The following is a 19,456-nucleotide window of genomic DNA, read 5'->3' on the forward strand; positions in this document are numbered from 1 at the left end:
CGGGGCTCTCCTGCAGGCCTACTTCAGGCAGCACAGAGGCAGCTCTGCAAAAACAGTGCCCACATGGTGCAGCCGCAAAGTAGGAGCGGGAGGCAAAGCACTGGGGGTGGGGGCACCACCAGGAGAGCTTCCTCTCCCAGCTCTGTGCTGTGTCACCTGGACCGGCTTACTTCCCCTCTCTGGAATTTGGTTTCTCCTCATCAAAGTGGCCCTGGTGGTCTCAGCTGCACCCTTCTGCCATGTGTGCACTGACCACGGAGGAGAAGCCAGGCTATGACTCCCTGAAGAGTGGCTGCAAAGGCCCTTGAGTGGCTGAGAACCACGGGCCATGTGCGGTGGGCTGCTGGAGGAAGGCCCTCCTCTTTAACAGCTCGTGAAGTAACCAGATGACGAGTCTGTAGTGACCCTGGCAGGGAGGGCTTCCCTTAGGAGCCCAGCAGCACCCAGCTCTCCGGGTGTCCTTACCGTCCACTTTGCCACTGTCGCCCACCCCGGCACATACACAGCCTTGTTGCAGTTGTGCTGTGTCCTGCTTCCAGACCACAGGCTCAGCCTGTCGACAGCTGGGGCACTAGAGGTCAACATTGGGGGCTTAGACACCGCAGTGGTGGTTGCTGTTCCGGCCGTAAGTAAGCATTTTGGCTGACGGTTTCATCCCTTTCCGTTGAGTGATTTGCAGGTAGAAGGCATCTGAGGATTTGCTTGGTGATTTTTTTTTTTTTTTACAGGCAGTCCTTGGAACTAAAATAGAGTCCCTGGGTGGTGCAAACATTTAAGCGCTCAGCTACTAACCGAAAGGTTATGGCCTGAACCCAGCCGGAGTTGCCTAGGAAGAAAGACTTGGTGGTCAGCTTCCTAAAGGGCATCGCCTTGAACACCCTGAGAAGCCCGGTTCCACTCTGCACACGTGGGTCACCGTGAGACCGAACTGACTTGGCAGCAACTGGTTTGGTTTTGGAGCTTGTTTGTTTTTGCTTTTCTTCCCCGAGCGAAGATGCCAAGAAGCTATTCTAGGGAAAATGGAGGACGAAGGCAAAGGGAGCCACCCTCTAACTGGGCAGTTCAGGGAGAGCCTGGGGCACAGGCGCTCTGTAGAGAAGCTCCCTCCTGCAGACAAAGAGCTACTGTGATAAAATTAAAAATTACAATCTCTTCTCCCTTTCTTGTCAGCATGTGTGACTATTCCTTTCGCCAGAGACAAGCCGTTTGCCATCTACAACCCTGAAAACAGCTCACAGCCCCAAGCTGAGGGAGCCGCAAACCAGATGCACACAGAATAGAATAGGAGCCCTGGTGGCGCAAGGATTGAGAGCTGGCCTGCTGATCAAAAAGTCAGCAGTTCAAATCCACCAGCTGCTTCTTGGTAACCCTATGGGCCAGTTCTACTCTGTCCTATAGGGTTGCTATGAGTCAGAATCGGATGGCAAGACTTTTTTTTTTGGTATGTCAGCAGATCCAAAAAAACTTGCCCCTGTGTCAACAAGAACCTGGCCTTAACGTTGAGCTCTCCACACACACACGCACACACACACACATATATATATACATGCATACACACACACACACAGTCGTTTTCCTTTAAAGGCCTTGCTGGCTTCTCCCCCATCATTTCACATAAATGAGAAGACCTTACATGTTAAACCCAAGCTGAAAAGGAAAGAGGGAGACAGCAGGAACGTGGATGCCACGTCCGCATCTCACCAGGCAGCAGAAAGCAGTCAGTAAAAAGCACCGCGGCGGACAGCGCTGTTCGCCATCAGGGAAATGTGCGTGATACGATCTCGTGTGGGCAAGGACACCGAGTGACAGAAACCCTCACTCGCTGCTGGCAGGAACACAAAACGGTACAGCCATTTGGAAAACTGGCAGTTTCTTAGAAAGTTAAACTCGCTCTTACCACATGACACAGCAATCTGCTGGGTGTAGACCCCAGAGAAATGAAAACATGTTCACTCTAAAACCTGTACAGGGATATTCATAACAGCTCTATTCATAGTTGCCAAAATCTGAGAACAACCCAAATGAACAAAAAATACTCCAGTACATCCGTACCATGGAACAGTGTTGCTGTTAGCTGCCGTCCAATCGGCCTCTGGCTCGTGTTGGCCTCTGGCTCGTGGCGACCCTGTGCACAACAGAGTGAAACGCTACCCAGTCCTGCACCATTCTCGTGATCACTTGTGGATCAGATCGTTGTGAGCCATAGGGCTTTTGTTGGCAAATTTTTGGAAGTAGACCACCAGGCCCTTCTTCCTAGTCCATCTTAGCCTGAACGCTCGGCTAAAAACCTGCTCAGCATCACAGCAACGCACAAGCCTCCACCAGCAGATGGGTGGTGGTTGTGCACGAAGCGTGCTGGCCGGGACTCAAACCCAGGCCTCCTGCCTGGAAGGGGAGAATTCTACCACTGAACCACGAGTGACCCCTCAAGGAGCACTACTCAGGAATAAAAAGGAATGAACTCTTGATGCAAGAAAAACCTGGATAGATCTCAAAGATACTAGGCCACATGACAGGAGCTAGCTCCTAAAAAGTTACATAGTGCATGGTTTCATGTATATGACATTCTGTAAAAGGCAAAGAAAATAGATCAGGGATGGCCAGGGGTTGGGGGTAGCAGGGTGGCCACAAAAGGGCAGAAGGGAAGCTTTGGGGTGGAGGAAGCGTTCTATATCTTGACTGTGGTGGTGGTTACGTGGCTTTCTACATTTGTCAAAACTGCTCACTAAAAAGGGGAAATTTTATAGTATGCAAATTAATACATCAGTGAACCTGACTTTAAAGTAAATAAATAACATGCTGAGCTGGAAAGAGCACTAAAAAAGAAAAGAAAAGAAAAGCAAGAAGCTGGGGCTTTTTACCCTTGGCTAAAATACATATATTGGAAATACAAATACATATTTGATTCTAGTGATAACGCCATTCACTGAGAGCTTACTGTATAACAACTCCCCTTTTTTTTATCTCTGCACCATCTTTGCCTTTGCAGCAACACCCCGTGAGACAGTGAACAATAGCAACTTTTTTACAACCAGTTACCAGGGAGTGGACTCTGACTCACGATGACCCCATGTGTGTCAGAGCAGAGCTGTGCTCCACAGGGTTTTCAGTGGCTAATTTTTCAGAAGTAAATCACCAAACCTTTCTTCTGAGGTGCCTCTGGGTGGACTTGAACCTCCAACCTTTCAATTAGCAGCCAAGCACATTAACTGTTCGCACCACCCAGGGATTCCAGCAGCCTTCTACAGGTGTGAAAACGAGGCTGAGAGAGGTACGCTAGCTTCCCATGGTAACCACCAAGCAAGTTCAACTGCCTGACTCCAAAGCTGACATACTCCTTCTTACCAAACTTCCTCAGAAAGTCAGAGGTCAGGGGCAGGAGGAAAGTACCCTTTGAACATAAGCCACTCTCAGATAAGGGCAGGTACTGGGTGGCAGGGGCAGTATCAGCCTGTGGCCTTCTTAGAAGCATGCGGCAAAAGAAGAGCTGTATTTGAGGTGTGGATGAAAAGCCACGTCCTCCAAACTACCTCCACAGCCGAAAGCAAATTGAACGAGTGCTGGACATGAAAGCAGTGGACAGGTCAACCCACTCAAGGGAAAGCCGGTGTCAGTAAAACACGGGAAGTGAGGCTGCCGCCTGCCGCTCAAAAGGGCATCTAAAGAGTACCCTGGCTTGACCTGCACACACGAAGCCACCAAAGGAGCGGGACAGGAACGCTTCACAAGTTCTCTGTCCTGCCTCAGCATAGAGCCTCGAATCCTCTCACCCCCAGGTAGAACAGCATGAAACAAAAGCTTCTTGAAATTCCAGGAGATGTGTGCAGTCTCCCCGGCTAGGAGCACTGCAGACAACGTGTGGGATTTGGCATCAGGCAGTCCTGGTGTCCCCCACAGCTTCTACTGTGGAATCTCACGGGCAACTCTCCAAGGTGCCGCTCCTCGTCTGAAAGCAGCGTACAGCCTGAGAATGCTGCAGGATGGCACAGGGCAGAAGCGGGCACGTGGGGCTCCCCTTCCTGAGCGCCTGCAGAGCCAGGCTGTGGGACAATGAGCCTAAGGAGGAGATGCAGGACAGGCGGGGCAACCCGCTCAGCAAAGGGCCTCTCAGAGGGAGGCAAAGGAAACAGAACCTGGGGCAGGGAACAATTCAGTTTGAGGCAGACATGTGAGCAGATGCTCTCTAGGTGGGACAAAGGCAGCGGTGGGATGATGGGAAGGGTAGCTTGCATGTGGCTGTGATGCTGGAAGCAACACCAAGCACCAGCAGGGTCACCCATGGTGGGCAGGTTTCAGCAGAGCGTCCAGACTAGGATAGACCAGGAAGAAAGGCCTGGTAATCTACTTCCAAATATTGGCTAATGGAAACTTTATAGATCGCAGGAGAATACTGTCTGATAGAGCAATGAAGATGAGCCCCCTAGGCTGGAAGGCATTACAAAACAGCAACAACGATGGACTCAAACATGTCCACAATCATGGAGAATGACAGAAGACCAGGCAACGTTTGTCCCATTGCACATAGTGTCGCCATGATTTGGAGCTGACTCAACAGCACCTAGCAATAAGAGCAACAAGTTGGAAGGTCTAGCAAAGCCAGGCTGGCACATTTAGACTGGTACTCCAGGGACAGGGGATATGCCGAAGGTCCCAAACAGGAGAAGAGCAGAATAAAAGCTGGCTTCTGTGGCCGCAGCTTGGCCCTCCCTAACTCCACAGGCAGGCTGATGCAGATGTGACTGGAATCCTAGCTCTGCCATTTCCTAACATGCAGCCTCAGGCAAGTGACGTCACCTCTCCTAGCCTCAGTTTCTTCAGCTGTAAGATGGGAGTGAGATCTTCTTCACAGTGTTGTAGGAATGAATGTATGTGAGAGTATGTCCCACACGTGCGAGGTCATCCCAGCCTGCCTGTTCCTCTGACCCAGCCTGCAGGCCCCCGCTGGCACCCACAGTCACAACACAGGCCCCTCCCCATCTAGGCGATGTGACCTCGAGGCTCCTGCCTGCACCTCCTTCTGAGCCCCTTGGATGTCAGTGTCCCCATGGCCCTTCAGGGTTGCTCTGGGGCTTGGGCCACTGCTTTAGGGTTCATGTCCTGGACCCACCCTGGGCCTAGCTTCTCTCCTGTGTCTCCTATGAGCAGGCCTGGCTGCTGAGTCTGTCGAGGCTCCAGTTCTTTCCCCAAAAAGAAATGGTTTGGGTGGACATTCAGCTAGGACAGTGGACTAACTTGAGGACTATAGAGGCATTGGCCTGGGAAGTAGACGCTAACAGGCTGAAGGTGTCAATTTAGTTGTCCTGAGCACCAAAGGTGGAAACCACATGCAGCAACTCGGCCCCCAAAGAGTGGCTGAGGTGCAAGGACATGCATGTGCAGGGCTCAGGGGACACCACAGTCAGGGGCAGACAGAAGCAAGGACCTCCAAGCAGACAGGGACTAGAAGGGCAAAGGAGGATGCAGGGCAAGGACCAGGGAATGGCCTTTGCGACCAGTCAACCAACCAGTTGCTGTTGAGTAGATCCCCACTCATGGTAATCCTGTATGTGTCACAGAGCTGTGTGTGCCACAGAACTGTGCTCCACAGGGTTTTCAGTAGCTGGTTTTTCAGAAGTAAATCACCAGGCCTTTCTTCCCAGGCACGTCTGGGTGAGCTCGAATCTCCAACCTCCCAGCTAGCACCTGAGCGTGTTAACAGTTTGCACCACCCAGGGACTCCTGGCCTCACTCAGCTCTCCAGCAATTACCCTGGTCTGCCCCAAACCCCAGCTCCCCCAGGAAGCCCAATGCCGAGTGTCTGTGCTCTGCTGTGGTGGCCAAAAGGGGAGGTGGGGTGTGTCCACAATCAGAGAATGGCAGAGCCCAAGCCCCAAAACCCACCTCAAAGGACTCAAGAGGAGAAGGGGAAGCTCGGATTGTTGCCAGAAGTTCAGGAATTACCCCGAAAACTAAGATGGTGACTCAGATCAGTAGCAAGCCAGGCAGAACCTTCCACGTCCGGCCCTAGGGACTTCCCTTTTCTAATTCCAGTATGTGTTTGCTCTCCTGCCCAGCACACACCTCTGTGGTTTTTGCAAATGCAGCAGAATACAGGAACTCAACATGTTCTGCAGAAGGGGCCCAGTTTTGTATCTCAGTATGTGTACCAACTTCCACATTACCAGAACAGCCGGGGAGCGGTTCCCCAGGCTGGACCCTCACAGTTTAGCTCTGGCTGAGCTACCACTGCTCTCACAAGGCATGGGGCTGTGATGTCACAGGGACCAGGAAGGCCCAGCTTCCATAACACAACAGGCCTCTCCAGTGTGGCAGCTATTGACAGCTGGGTCACCACGGAAATGTAAGGAAATTCTGTCTGAATAGGACAGCATGACTGGACGCACATTTGCTGTCAGAAACATCAGTTAGACGCTTCTAATCCTATAAAAATTGTAAGGCACGTACTGTTATCCCCATTATACCGATGGGAAAGTCAAGAACCAGAGAACTTAAGATGCAGAGAAAACAAGCAACCTATCTGGAATCAAGCAGCTAACAAGCATCAGAGTCAAGGTTCCGATCCAGACATTCATGACTCCAAAGGTCTCCCCTTCCACCTCACACACTGCTCTGCACACCGCAGGTAGCAGTGGAAAGAAAACATCCCCGGGCCCCAGGTACCAGATGGAAATTGTTGCTGCTGGCAGCACTGCGGGGTTCCCTGGCTATATTTGCAAATGCTGCCATGCCTTGTACATAGGCATTCTAGAACTAGGCTTGCTACCCAACCAGGGCCACACCACAAGCAGGTGTGCCCACAGCAGACCTTGTGGCCCCACCACTCCACAGTGGAAGAGCTGGATCCCCGAGACCACAGGCCAGAGCCCATCCAGACTGGGAGCAATGTGAGTCACTTACTCTCCAGGCTAAGGCACATCGGCTGAGGCTACAACTGGGCTCAGCTTTCTGTCTGCAGTGGGTCACCTGATTACTAAGCATTGAGAGAACAAAACCAGCCTGGTCCCTACCCTGGGAGGGTGGGGTAGGTGTAGGGCAGGGAGGTACCTGGCTGTGAGGGCACAGAGGGGGCTCAGAGCCCAGCTGGGGAGAGGAGTCCTGGCCTGAGAGTCTACTCAGAAGAGATGGTGCCTATCGTGGGGACCCAGTGAGGAGGAGGAGATGCTCTCAAAACAAAGTGGGAGTGCCCCAGGCAGTTCAGAGAGGTGCATAGCTTCCTGGAGCCAGAGCACAGGGAACAGGGGGGCTGAGGGTCTGGGGAGGAAGGCCGATTCGAGAGGCCTTGAATGCCAGGCTAACGGCACAGCCCTCGGTCCACAACTGGATGGTGTACACTGGCCCTGCTAGATGCTGGGCCTGCCAAGGGGCCCAGACCCTGCCCTCCAGGTGCTCACAGTCCCCTGGGGTGAGGAGGCAGGAAAAGGGAGACTGCAGTGGGAAGCCTGCAATACCACCGTCAAGCAGCCATCCGTCAAAGCAGCCATCCGTTGCTAAGGGGGAGGTTTGTTGTTGTGCTGGTTCTTGGTGGTAAGACCAGGGCGGACGCAGGACATGCGAGGGGCTTTTGAGAAGGAGCCTGAGGGGAGGGGAAACCGGCCACAGAGACAAGTCACAAGTGAGAGAAAGGTTCTGGGCAGAAGGCCACAGAGATGGGAGAGGTCAGGATGAACTGTGTGTGGCCGCGAGCACCTGTTCAAAGGAGACAGGAGGGAGAAGGGCGTCAGAGGGCCAGTCCACGGCACCAGGCCGCTGTGCGGTTCCCTGCCCCACCCTTGCTCCTCACATCCCAGCTCCCAGAAAAAGGGAAACTGCAGAGAACCCCACAGCGCTCCTTACAAACCAAAAACCAAACCCACTGCAGTCGAGTCGATTCTGACTCATAGCGACCCTATAGGGCAGAGTAGAACTGCCTGATAGAGTTTCCCAGGAGTGCCTGGAGGATTCGAACTGGCAACCTCTTGGTTAGCAGCCATAGCACTTAACCACTACGCCACCAGGGTTTCCTTAGCGGTCCTTACATTTCTTTTTTTAATGAAATAATACTTCATTGTGTTTTCAGTAAAAGTTTGCACAGCAAATTAGGTTTCTATTTGACAGTTCCCACACAAAGTTCAGTGACATCAGTTATGTTCTTTACAACGTGTCAACGTTCTCTTTAATTGCATTCTGGTTGTTCCATTTCCAGTGCTCCAGCTTCCCTGACCCCTTGTCTTCTCATCTTCGTTTTAGAGACACTGTTGACCTTTTGGTCTCATACGGATAGTTTTTTAAGCAGCTTTTATACTTCTAAGGCCACATGTTGAGAGGATTAAAACATTCTAAGAATGACTCGGTTAGCTCACACAAATGGTCTTATTAAATTTCAGATATAATTTGGTCAGAAAATAAACATGAAAATTATTAATTCAAGTTTCGAACAGTACCTGGGAGTATGGATCACATAAGGACTTAAGCACACAGCAAAGCGAGGGTGCAGGCTGCCTACCTCGGACATAGGAGAGCCACTAGTGCCCTGGGCCCCGTCCTCTATGGATCCAGAAAACTCTGCTTTCTCCCGGCTAATGAGGAACAGAGCACTTTCAGATGCAGGCTTGCCCCACAGTGCTGTTCCCCTGGAATGAAAAGCAGTGAAGAGCTGGCAGCTGGGAGGCAGTGGCTTCCACCCCTGAGACAAGCTCCTTGCTAATCTGTGACTCGGTTGCCCCACCTGAAAAACAAGGCATTTGGCATAGATGTTCCTTTAGGGTCTGTCTGCAGTGAAGGTCTGCTCCTCAAACTAGATTGTATTCAGAGACTTCAGATCTGTCCTTGGACCGGTGGACATTTAACTAGAATGAGCCACTTATAAACTAGTGAACTTCTTGCTGTGCTAGAAATATTTTTAAACCAAGACCTATTTCTCCTGAGTACCCAGGAGACGGGAGGAGAAGGAGCCAAGGGCCTTCGGGATGCCGGATAGATGGATAAGACAGGTCCTTGAGGTGCCACTCCCCTTGTGGGGCCTTCTGGCCACACAGGCTGGGCCAGCCCTGTCCTCCCTCCCCACTTCTTACCTCTCCCCTGGCCTTGCCATGGCTGGGCTCTGCCTCCAGACTCACCAGTGCCCACACCCCATGCCCACCGCTCCCTCCTCCACACTGGTCAGACTTGGGGGCTCCTCTCCCAGGCTGTCCCTTTCTTGCTCACATATCTTCACTGGCCCCCATCACCTCTGGGGAAACTCTTGGCCTAGTGTTCAAGCTTTCAGTGTTAATACCCAGCCCCCTTCCCTGCCTCATTTCCCACTGAGTCCGCAATGGGGTCTAGACAAAATGAATACCTCGTTTTGCCTTGGCTGTTGACCCTTGCTCAGACTGTCTTCTCTGCCCGGGAGGCCCTTTACCCCACTCCACATGTCCACATGCCACCGTCCTTCCAAATGCAGCTCACGGGTTATGCTGGGCATAGGCTTCCCCAATGCCCCAACCAAAAAACTCCTCCTTTCCCCAACCTCCGAGCCACTCCCAGCACTGGGCCACCCTGTGATTGAAACAGCTGCCACTACTCTCATCCTTCATTCAGGGTACCCAGGTGTGACTCCCGGCCAGTGCACCTCAGGGCTGTTGCTGTGATACTGAACAGGTCTCAGGGGAGCTTCCAGACTGACACCGGGAAGAAGGGCCTGGTGACCTACTTCCAAAAATCAGTCAGTGAAAGCCCTGTGAATCGCAGTGGTGTGTTGAACAGTCTCTCATGGGGAGGGTGCGGGACTGGGCAGCGTTTCGTTCTGCTGTGTTGTGCATGGGTCGTCATGAGTTGGGAGCCAACACCACAGCAGCTAACAACCGCAACAGCAACCATCACGTTACAGCACTTTCCACTTGTCAAAGCCTCGTCACTAGTAATTACAACGGAACTGCAAAGCCTAAATTGTGGGTACAGCCACCCCTGTTGTACAGGGAGGACACGGACGCTCAGGGGTGAAAACGATTCATATAAGGACGGTTTGTGGAATCAGGCAGAAAGGAAGCCCACATTTTGTAGTTCCACATTTATAATTTTTCCCCAGTACCTATTGCTGCAACAGTCACCATTTTCTCCCTTACGTTATCGTGTATACACACACACTCTTACGTATATATGTAGGTGGTCCCCAATTTTCCACATATTTGAGTTACAACCAATGGCACTTATGACTGTCTTTTTTGTTTTGTTTTTTTACATCTTATTGTTAGTAATCTGTACTACATGCAAGGCTGCAGCTCATAATTGGCTGATGTTATCGTTCTCAGATGTTCACTCACAGACATTCAAAGATCAGATTTATAAAGATATTGATAATAAAAGGCAATAATAATGAAAACTAAAAAAAAAAAAAGACATAGTCCATTTAGAAGTGATTTATGACGGAGTCGGAAAATGGAACCCCTTCGTAAGTCGGAGACTACCTGTATTTTAAATCTTCCTTATATTCAGGAATATGTTTTCTCTTTCTCACTCCTGTAGTTCCTCAAATCTAAGTTTCTGTCAATTATAAAATGCCCCCAATTATCTAATCACAACATTTTAGGTGGAAAATCATCATATTAAATGTACATATCAAAAGTAAGACTACTCAGACACAGTAAATTGTGTGAGGAGAGAGGCATTTCTTGGAATGAAGGTAATATTTTAGACCAGTAACTGGTGGGGAGATCCGCTCCCACAAGGAGAAGCCGTAGCACCCCTTCTGAGGTGTGCCTGTCCTCCCCCCCAGGCCCAGGATGCAGACAAGTCTCCACCCAGTTACCCTGATATAGTCAGTTTGTCATAGGCCTTAGAGTGTGAAAGGAAAATAAAATGAGAAGAACCTGCGTTCTAATTGCAGGGTAGTACTCCTATTTTTCCCCTTTGAATACCTGGACAATGACCACACTGAGTTTCTTGGCCCTTTTCTTGACCTTCACAGCCCCTCAAAACTATGGCAGAGCAGCCATGCAGCTGCTACACATGCCTCGGGTGCGACACCCCTGGGTCTGGAGACTCCAACGTGTGAGGAAGACTGTGGTGTCCTGTCGCTACCTCCTCTCCGTCCTGAGGCAGCAGTATGAGTACCAGCTGCTGTGGAGTCAATTCTGACTCCTGGCAGCCCCGTGTGCGTCAGAGTAGAACTGGTTTCCAATGGCTGATTTTTTTTGGAAGCAGATCATCAGGGCCTTGATTCCAAGGCACCTCTGATTGGACTCCAACCCCCAACCTTTCAGTTAGCAATGGAGCGTGTAAGCAATTAGCACCACACAATGACTCCTCCTGGCTCATTCCAGCAAAACCCACTGCCGTCAAGGTGATTCCGACTCATAGCAACCCCACAGGGTTTCCAAGACTATAAATCTCTCCAGAAACAGGCTACCACATCTTTCTCCTATGGAGCTGTGGGTGGTTTCCAACTACCAGCCTTTTGGTTAGCAGTCAATCAGTTTAGCCACTTACCATCCTGCCACCCTCTGCGCATGGGGACCTTGCTGTCTGATTCCCGCTAGAGCACAATCTCTTCATACGTAGATACATTTACTCATCTTGGTTGTATATTCTTTTACGTTTTGTGCATGTTGTTTTAAAAAGATGATACTAGAGAGCTATTTGAGCAATTTTCTTATTATTGTATTTAAAACACAAAAATTCACAAGTACTTTCTTTTATTTTTTGCTTACTACTTTCACATCGGCTGGGAAAATCAAATCAAATCCCACTTCTCTGACTACAGATGCATTTATGACTCTAAATCAATTTATTACCAAGCCTGTTCCCTCTGTTCCACTTCCGTCCTGATGCCTCCTGCACATGCAGCGCTTCTTCCTCAGGCCCTAACCACCTGGAGCTAGGTCAGACCTTGCCAGTTAACGTCCTCAAGACTGCCAAATCCGGCCAAGACCTCACACTCCAGCTGCAAGCTTGGAAGTCCCCCATGACACCCTCATTTTTGACCTGCTGGCTACAAATTCAAGGTTTTTCCACCAGCAGCTGTAAGTTCAGGTGTCCCCACTGCCCCCTCACTTCTGGCCTGCTGGCTCCCACTACTCCCGTCAGTTCGATAATTCACTAGAACAACTCATAGACTCTGGAAAGTGCTATCCTTATGATTACAGCTTTCTGATAGAAAAAATGATACAAATGAAGAGACATACGGTGAGTTCTGGGAGGGTTCTGAAGACAGAGCTTTTGAGAAAGGGAACCACCCTCCCATGTGCATTGATGTCATTCACCAACCAGGAAGCCCCTGGAGCTTCCATGTCCAAAGCCTTTAATGGAACCTCATTACATAGGCAAGACTGGTTGAATCAGCCCCCTTCCCCTGAGGATGGGCTGATAATATCACATGGTAGGTCTTTCTGGCCTGGCCAGCCCCCTCCTGAGCACCTGAGCATAAACCTTCAGATGTGATCTGAAGTCCTTGTAAATACCGACCCAAAACCCAAACCCAGTGCCATCGAGTCGATTCCGACTCATAGCGATCCTACAGGACAGAGTAGAACTGCCCCATAGAGTTTCCAAGGAGCACCTGGTGGATTCAAACTGCCAACCCTTTGGTTAGCAGCTGTAGCACTTAACCACTACACCACCAGGGTTTCCTGTCCTTGTAAATAAGACACTTTAATCACTGGGGAAATTCCAAGATTTTAGAGGTTCTCTCTCAGGAGCTAAGGATTCTTGGAGTAAAGTTAATTGTAAACCCCAAAACATCCAACCATATTTTACTCATAATTGAAAAACAGTTTAACTGGATTAATCAACTATTATCTTACCCTAAACATGTTCCGTGTTGCCCTTGTCTGTAAATTATCCCGTTTAACGCCCACAAAGCATCCTCTTGGCAGATGGCCTGTAATTGGCTCTGTCACTCCCTTATAACCAGATACTTGGAGTGTCTCTATTGCTATTATAAGTAACGCTAGAGGGAACGAATCCACGGCTGTTTGTTTCTAGTGAAATGTCTGTGAAGATGAATTCTCAAAACCGAGATTAACCGTTGGGCCAAAGGGTAAGAACAGTTTTCACTCACCTGCCAAACGTGGGCTTTTCCTCTCCAGGCACATTTCCTGAACTCTTTACTGGTGGTGGTGTTGTTAGCTGCTGTCAGGTTGGCACCTGACTCATAGCAACCCATACACAACGGAACTTCAGGCTGCCTGGTCCTGTGTCATACCCATGATCACTTAAGGATCTTATTGTTGTGACCCACAGGGTTTTCATTGGCTGGTCACCAAGGCTTTCTTCCTGGTTTTAGTCTGGATTCTCTGCTGAAATCTGTTCAGCATCATAGCAACAAATAAGCCTCCCGTGACACACGGGTGGCAGCTGCTCGTAAGGCGCATTGGCCAGAAATCAAACACCCATTTCCCTCATGGAAGGCAAGGATTCTATCACTGAGCCACCAATGTCCCCGTGGGGTGTGGACTAATGCCAAGTGCACAAGCTTTAAAATCAGGTCAAATTAGGTACTGTATGAAGACAGCCAAGAACCTCACCAATCTGAGCCTCCATTTTCTCATCTGTAAATTAGAAGTATTAAAGCTGATCTCAGGGTGATCGTGAAGATGAAAGGAGATTCAAAGTGTTCTGCCTGTGCCTGGATTGATGTAGGTACTATATCCATTCTTTTTACCCTTTCATATGTTCTTTTTATTTGCAATTAATTGAGGCAGCGGCTTTTCACCTAACTGTCCATCCTTCTTAAACTGGGCTCCTCACCAAAACCTCTGGCCAGGGAGCAAGTGGTATGCTGCCCAAGCCAGTCAAAACTTCAAGCTACATATGTAAGTTTAAATTTCCTGGTACCCACATTAGAAAAGTAAAAATAAAGAGGTTAAATTGATTTTTAAAATATATTTTATTCAATCCAATATATCCAAAACATTATCATTTTAATATACAATCCAAGTCTTAAAAGTATTAATGAGGTATTTTACATTTGTTTTGTTGTTGTTGTTTCTACTATCTCTAAGACCTAGATCACATCTAAGACTTAGATCACATCTCAGTTAGAACTAACCACACTTCCCGTGCTCTGCATCACAGGTGGCTAGTGGCCGCTGTGTTAGACAGCACAGGTCTAGACTTTGGGACTTACTTCTTTGAAGTCTATGACAGATGTGCAGATACTTCAAATGTGACCATAAGCCAAGGGCTTAGGGATGTTGCCTGGAGACACCATTTGTCGGCATTTGGATGGTTTACAATGATTGAAGGGAGATCATAAATGCAAGTAAAATGGTAGTATCTCCACAGTGTGGCTCAAGGAACTCTGAGAAGCTCATTTTCCCCTTTACCGTCCTCCACATGGCTTCTGTTCTCTGTCCCCTGGTTTGTCAAGGTGCCTTATATTTCTATCACTAAGGTCACTTGGATGGGGGAGGAGGGTTCCAAGTCTTCATTCCCCCACTGGGTGTCTAGTAGGCATCTCCACCTTAGGAAGCACAAACTTATATTCCTGCAGAACCATCGTCTTCCAGATCTGCTCCTCCTGCCTTGGCCCTGCGCACTAAGTGGCAATTCCATCCTTCTTGTTGCCCTGGGGTCATTTTTAACTTCTCTTTCTCCCCCACCCTGCCCCTAAAACATCTTTAAATCCTGCCCTCAAAATATGTAGAGAATCTGACAGCCCTGACCACCTGTCATTATCTCTACTGCTGTCGCTCTGGGAAAAACCATCCCAGCCTGGGTGATTACAACACCTTCCGCTTCTTCCCTTGCTTTTGTCTTGTTCCCCACAATCTAATCTTGCTTCTTCCCTTGCTCCCCTACATTCTACTCCCCATATGAGAGCCCTAAGGCCTTTTCTTTAAAATGCAAGTATGCATCAGCAACAGTCAAAAGACGTATTTTAAAGGATAATTAAAATAACATTAAAAAAGGAAGCCACTTAGGAATAAATCTGTGCAAGACATACATTACTTTAATGCAGAATACTGTAACATTTCATTAAAATGCTTTAAAAAAAAAAGACATAAATCAATGGAAAGACAAACCATATTCATGAATTGGAATAGTCATTTCATAAAGATACCAATTTTCCCCAAATTGCAATTCCAATCAAATCTAAACACATTTTTTGATAGAGCCTGACAAGCTGATTCTAAAATTTATATGGAGTAAAGTACCCATAGTTAACACAGATTGAAGAAGAAAGAAAATGGGGTTACTTTCCATCCAGATATTAAAGCTTATAAATCTATAATTGAAAATACGATATAGGATTGGCAAAGGGATAGACAAGTTGACAGAATAGAGAGCCTAAAAACAGACCTACATAGACGGGAAAACTTGATTTATGGCAGAACTATCATTGTGGATTAGTGATTATAGTAGAAAAGTGGCCTCATAAATAAATGGAGGTAAGACTCTTGGTTATCCATATGGGAAAAAATAAAATAAAATGTTGCCCCTACCTCACACCACACAGAAATATCACTTCCAGGTAGACTTTAGATTTAAATGTAAAAGGCAAAATTATAACTTTTTTTGAAAATGATAATGAGAATAATTTTGTATGAGTTGGAATCAACTTGATGGCAATGGCTTTTGGGTAGTAGAAAAGGATCTCTTACACAAGACATAAAAAAATGTATATCACAAAGGAAGAGATGGAGCAATTAAACTTTAAAGTTAACAAGTTCTCTTATTAATAGAAATCACCAAGAAAGTAAGGAGGCAAGACACAAACAAGAGAAAGATATACGCAACATATATAAATGAACAATAGGTTAGTAACCAGGATATGCCTTAAACTATACCAAATCAATGAGATAAGAGACAGATAACTCAATAGAGTAATGGGTAAAATATCTGAACAGGAAAAGGAATCTAGGCTGGCCAATAAACATATAAAAAGATACTAAACTTCAGTAATTCAGGAAATGCAAACAAAAACATTGTTAGTGAGCTATTTATTTCCACTGGACTGGCATCAAACGAAGGTGAGCACGTGGAGCAAGAGCAACGTTCATCCATTGCTGATAGGTGGGTAAAACGACATTGTAATTTTGGAAAACAAATTTTTTATCATCCATTAGGAGTCCCTGGGTAACGCAAATGGTTGACAAGCTCAGCTGATAACTGAAAAGTTACAGGATTGAGTCCACCCAGAAGCACCTCGGAGGAAAGGCCTGGAGACCTACTTCCAAAGAATCTGCCATTGAAAACCCCACGGAGCACAGGTCCACTCTGACGCACACGGGCTCACCAGGAGTTGAAGTAACCTGGACAGCACCTTTTTTTTTAATCACCCAGTTAGGTTGAAGATATAACTATTCCTATGACCCAGCAATTTCACTCCTAGGGCATAGGACCTAGAGAAATTATTGCACGCTTGTCCCAAGGTATGCATACAAGAATAGCCATAGCAGCGCTATTTATAATTAAAAAAAAAACCTGGAAATGGATGCCAAGTGTTCATCAGCAGTGTCTTAGAGAACTATATTGAGGTACATTCACATGACAGAATACAGCAGTTAAAACAAATGAATTAGAGGCACATGCAACAATATAAAGAAATTTCAGAAACGTTATTTTGTGCAAATTAAGCAAGCCTCAAAAGAATATTTAATTTCATATTTATAAAGTACAAAAGTACAAAAAAAAAAACCTGAATAAACCTGTTGCCGTCAAGTTGATTCTGAAATAGCGTATGTATTTATTAACTTAAATATATGTGTACAAAACGATAAAGAGGCGCAAGAGAAGGCACGATAAACCCGAAATTCAGACCTGCAGTTGCCTCTGGGGAGAAAAGAGAAGGAAGGGCACACAGAGGACTTCAAAGATGAAGATAAAGTTAAAATAACGTTAAAAAACAAAACAAAACAAACCCTAAGGAGTCAGTACACAGGGTTTATGTTCTTTTCATTCCCTGCAGCTTGTACATGCTTTCTAAATTTTTATTTTCTACCTCCTCTACATTTAACGAAAGCTTTTTTTTTTTTTTCTAAAGTAAATCATGTCATGTAATTCCACTGTTTAAACCCCTCCAAAAGCTTCCCAAGTGCCTGGGTGCACAATCCCAGGTCCTCACCCTGGGTAGGAAGGCCCTCGCCGACCTGACCTCCCACCTGTGGGCCTCCTGGCCCCACACCCCCTCACTCCACTCTTCCAGGCTGGCCTCCGCCATGCCCCAGCCTCCTGACCACCTCTCTGGTCTCTCTGCCCCAAACATCACTTCTCCAGAAACCACGTGGCTCAGCCCCTTCCTTCCATCAGGTTTCCATATAAACATTTTCCACCACCCAGGGATTCCCACTGGGTGATATCCTCCCTCCCACCCCTCTCCGCCTGCACGCGCGTGTACACAGATACACACACACACGTGCACACAAGCATTCCGGGTCCCCTTCGCTCCAATTCACTTCAGCCCATGGCACTGGTCGCCTACAGACAGATATCCATCTGCTGAAGTTCCTCTCCCAACACTAAGATGTAAATGCCCCTTCCCCTTGAACAGCTCCTGGCAGGGAGTGGTCTCTCAGAAAATACTTTCTGAATAATTAAATGTATAACTACCCAGAAAATTATATCGGAATGAAAGTGTTACATGGAAAGGATCATACATGAAACCCTGAGCATTCGTGATCACATTAACCTCTTTATGGCTTAGGAGAGGTTAGAAAAGGCTTGGTTCTACCTTCTGTAAGTTTCCATTTCAGGAGATAAGAAGCCAGCATTCCAGATGAGTCAGGTGGTCCTGCTTATTCATGAAATGTTACCTATTTAATGGTCTGATGTGGTAGTTCTGATGAGGAAGGTGAGGTCCTAAGAGGCACCTGCTTACCTGGACTCCTGATGAGAGAGAAGACAGGGTCTCTTGGTGCCCAGGCTGAGGTGGGCCTACCCAGGGGCCTGGATCCTGGGCTGATAGGGGGAGAGTCCCAGGTCAGCCCTGTCTGTCCATTCCCTTTGCAACTCTGCATAGGTCAGTGTCCAGCCTTTCTACAGTGTGGCCAGCTCACCTTCCTCAGCAGGAACTGTGAGAAAAGGCTTGACCCGAGGTCAGATGATGGCGAGTGGGGCCAGAGCCCAGCCCAGCTCGGCAAACCTCAGCGGTCCCAGACGCCCCAGCAGACACCAGCATCAGAGTTGCCCTGACCACATGGGCCGCCCGCACTGCATGTACTTCCTGTTCATCAGCTCACCTCCCCTCCACATCCATACACCCAGACCAGCACCGGGGTCACACAGAGCTCCCACACTCAGCCTGCCTGGCAGGCAGCCGGCAGGCCCCACTCTGACAGATGGGGCTCCCATGCCTGCCTCTGAGCTGGCCTGGCTTGGCTGAGAGCAAGGTGGCCTACCTGGAGTGGTGGGGTCAGGGCCTGTAGACCTCAGATGGCACCTGCATCCCATGCCTGGTTGTAGCCCCCCAGGCTTGGGGGAGGAGCATGCGGCCCAGCATTGTTGGTCTCCAGCAGCATTTCACTATGAATCACTCGAGCTGAGTCTCTGCTCATTTCCTGGAGAAAGCAGAAGTGGAGAGTCAGCAGATGCTTGATCCTGCCCACTCCCTAGCGGCTGCAGAGAGGCTTGAGTGCTGGGGTGGTGACTAGCTGGCCGAGAAGTGCGGGGTGGGAAGTCAGAAAGAAAAGGTGCAGCCCCATAGCGTAGATCCAATTTTGTGTCTGTACTCACTAGCTGTGTGACCATCAGCACTCACGCATCCTCTCTGAGCCGCAGCCAAAATGAGGCTAGTGATGGCTCTCAGGTGCATCTAATCTCAGGTGTGTCTAGCATGCAGCCCTGGTCATGGCATGGGCTCCCCAACAGCCCATGGAGAGCTTTCCACTTGGATTCCCTCCTCGTCCATCCTCAGATTTACCTTACACCACAGATCAAGTGAAGACCCTAGGACAGATGGCAAACATGGGGAAAACACTGAGACAATGGTGAAAGGAAATTTTAAATGATAGAATGAAATTCTCAAAACCACAGTATTAAATCTGCATTCCTTTGGGTATCTTGTTGTCAGGTGCCATCGAGTTGGTTCCGACTCCTAGCGACCCTATGCACAACAGAACGAAACACTGCCTGGTCCTGTGCCATCCTTGCAATCGTTGTTACGGTTGAGCTCATTGTTGTAGCCACCATGTCAATCCACCTCGTTGAGGGTCTTCCTCTTTTCCACTGACCCTGTACTCTGCCAAGCATGATGTCCTTCTCCGGGGACTCATCCTTCCTGACAACATGTCCAAAGTATGTAAGTCGCAGTCTCGCCATCCTTGCTTCTAAGGAGCATTCTGGTTGCACTTCTTTTAAGACAGATTTGTTCGTTCTTTTGTCAGTCCATAATATATTCAATATTCTTCGCCAACACCACAATTCAAAGGTGTCAACTCTTCTTCTGTCTTCCTTATTCATTCTCCAGCTTTCACATGCATATGATGCGATTGAAAATACCATGGCTTGGGTCAGGTGCGCCCTTAGTCTTCAGGGCGACATCTTTGCTCTTCAACACTTT

The 19,456-nt window shown here is 48.3% G+C and overlaps 1 protein-coding gene across 18 annotated transcripts in view; it reads right to left on the bottom strand.

The window, feature by feature from the left end:
* WDFY4 (WDFY family member 4) overlaps window positions 1–18,493 on the bottom strand; it is a 415,213-nt gene extending 396,720 nt beyond the window's left edge. For 3 of the 18 annotated variants that reach the window (XR_010318152.1, XR_010318151.1, XM_064269864.1), the window contains exon 1: window positions 18,297–18,480. The gene's annotated coding sequence lies outside the window, so the exon portion shown is untranslated. The other 15 variants (XM_064269856.1, XM_064269851.1, XM_064269865.1 and 12 more) reach the window with 13 other exon arrangements.
* Window positions 18,494–19,456: the final 963 nt, after the last annotated feature.

This window comes from Loxodonta africana, chromosome 16 (assembly GCF_030014295.1).
Source record: "Loxodonta africana isolate mLoxAfr1 chromosome 16, mLoxAfr1.hap2, whole genome shotgun sequence".
Classification (NCBI taxonomy): Eukaryota; Metazoa; Chordata; class Mammalia; order Proboscidea; family Elephantidae; genus Loxodonta; species Loxodonta africana.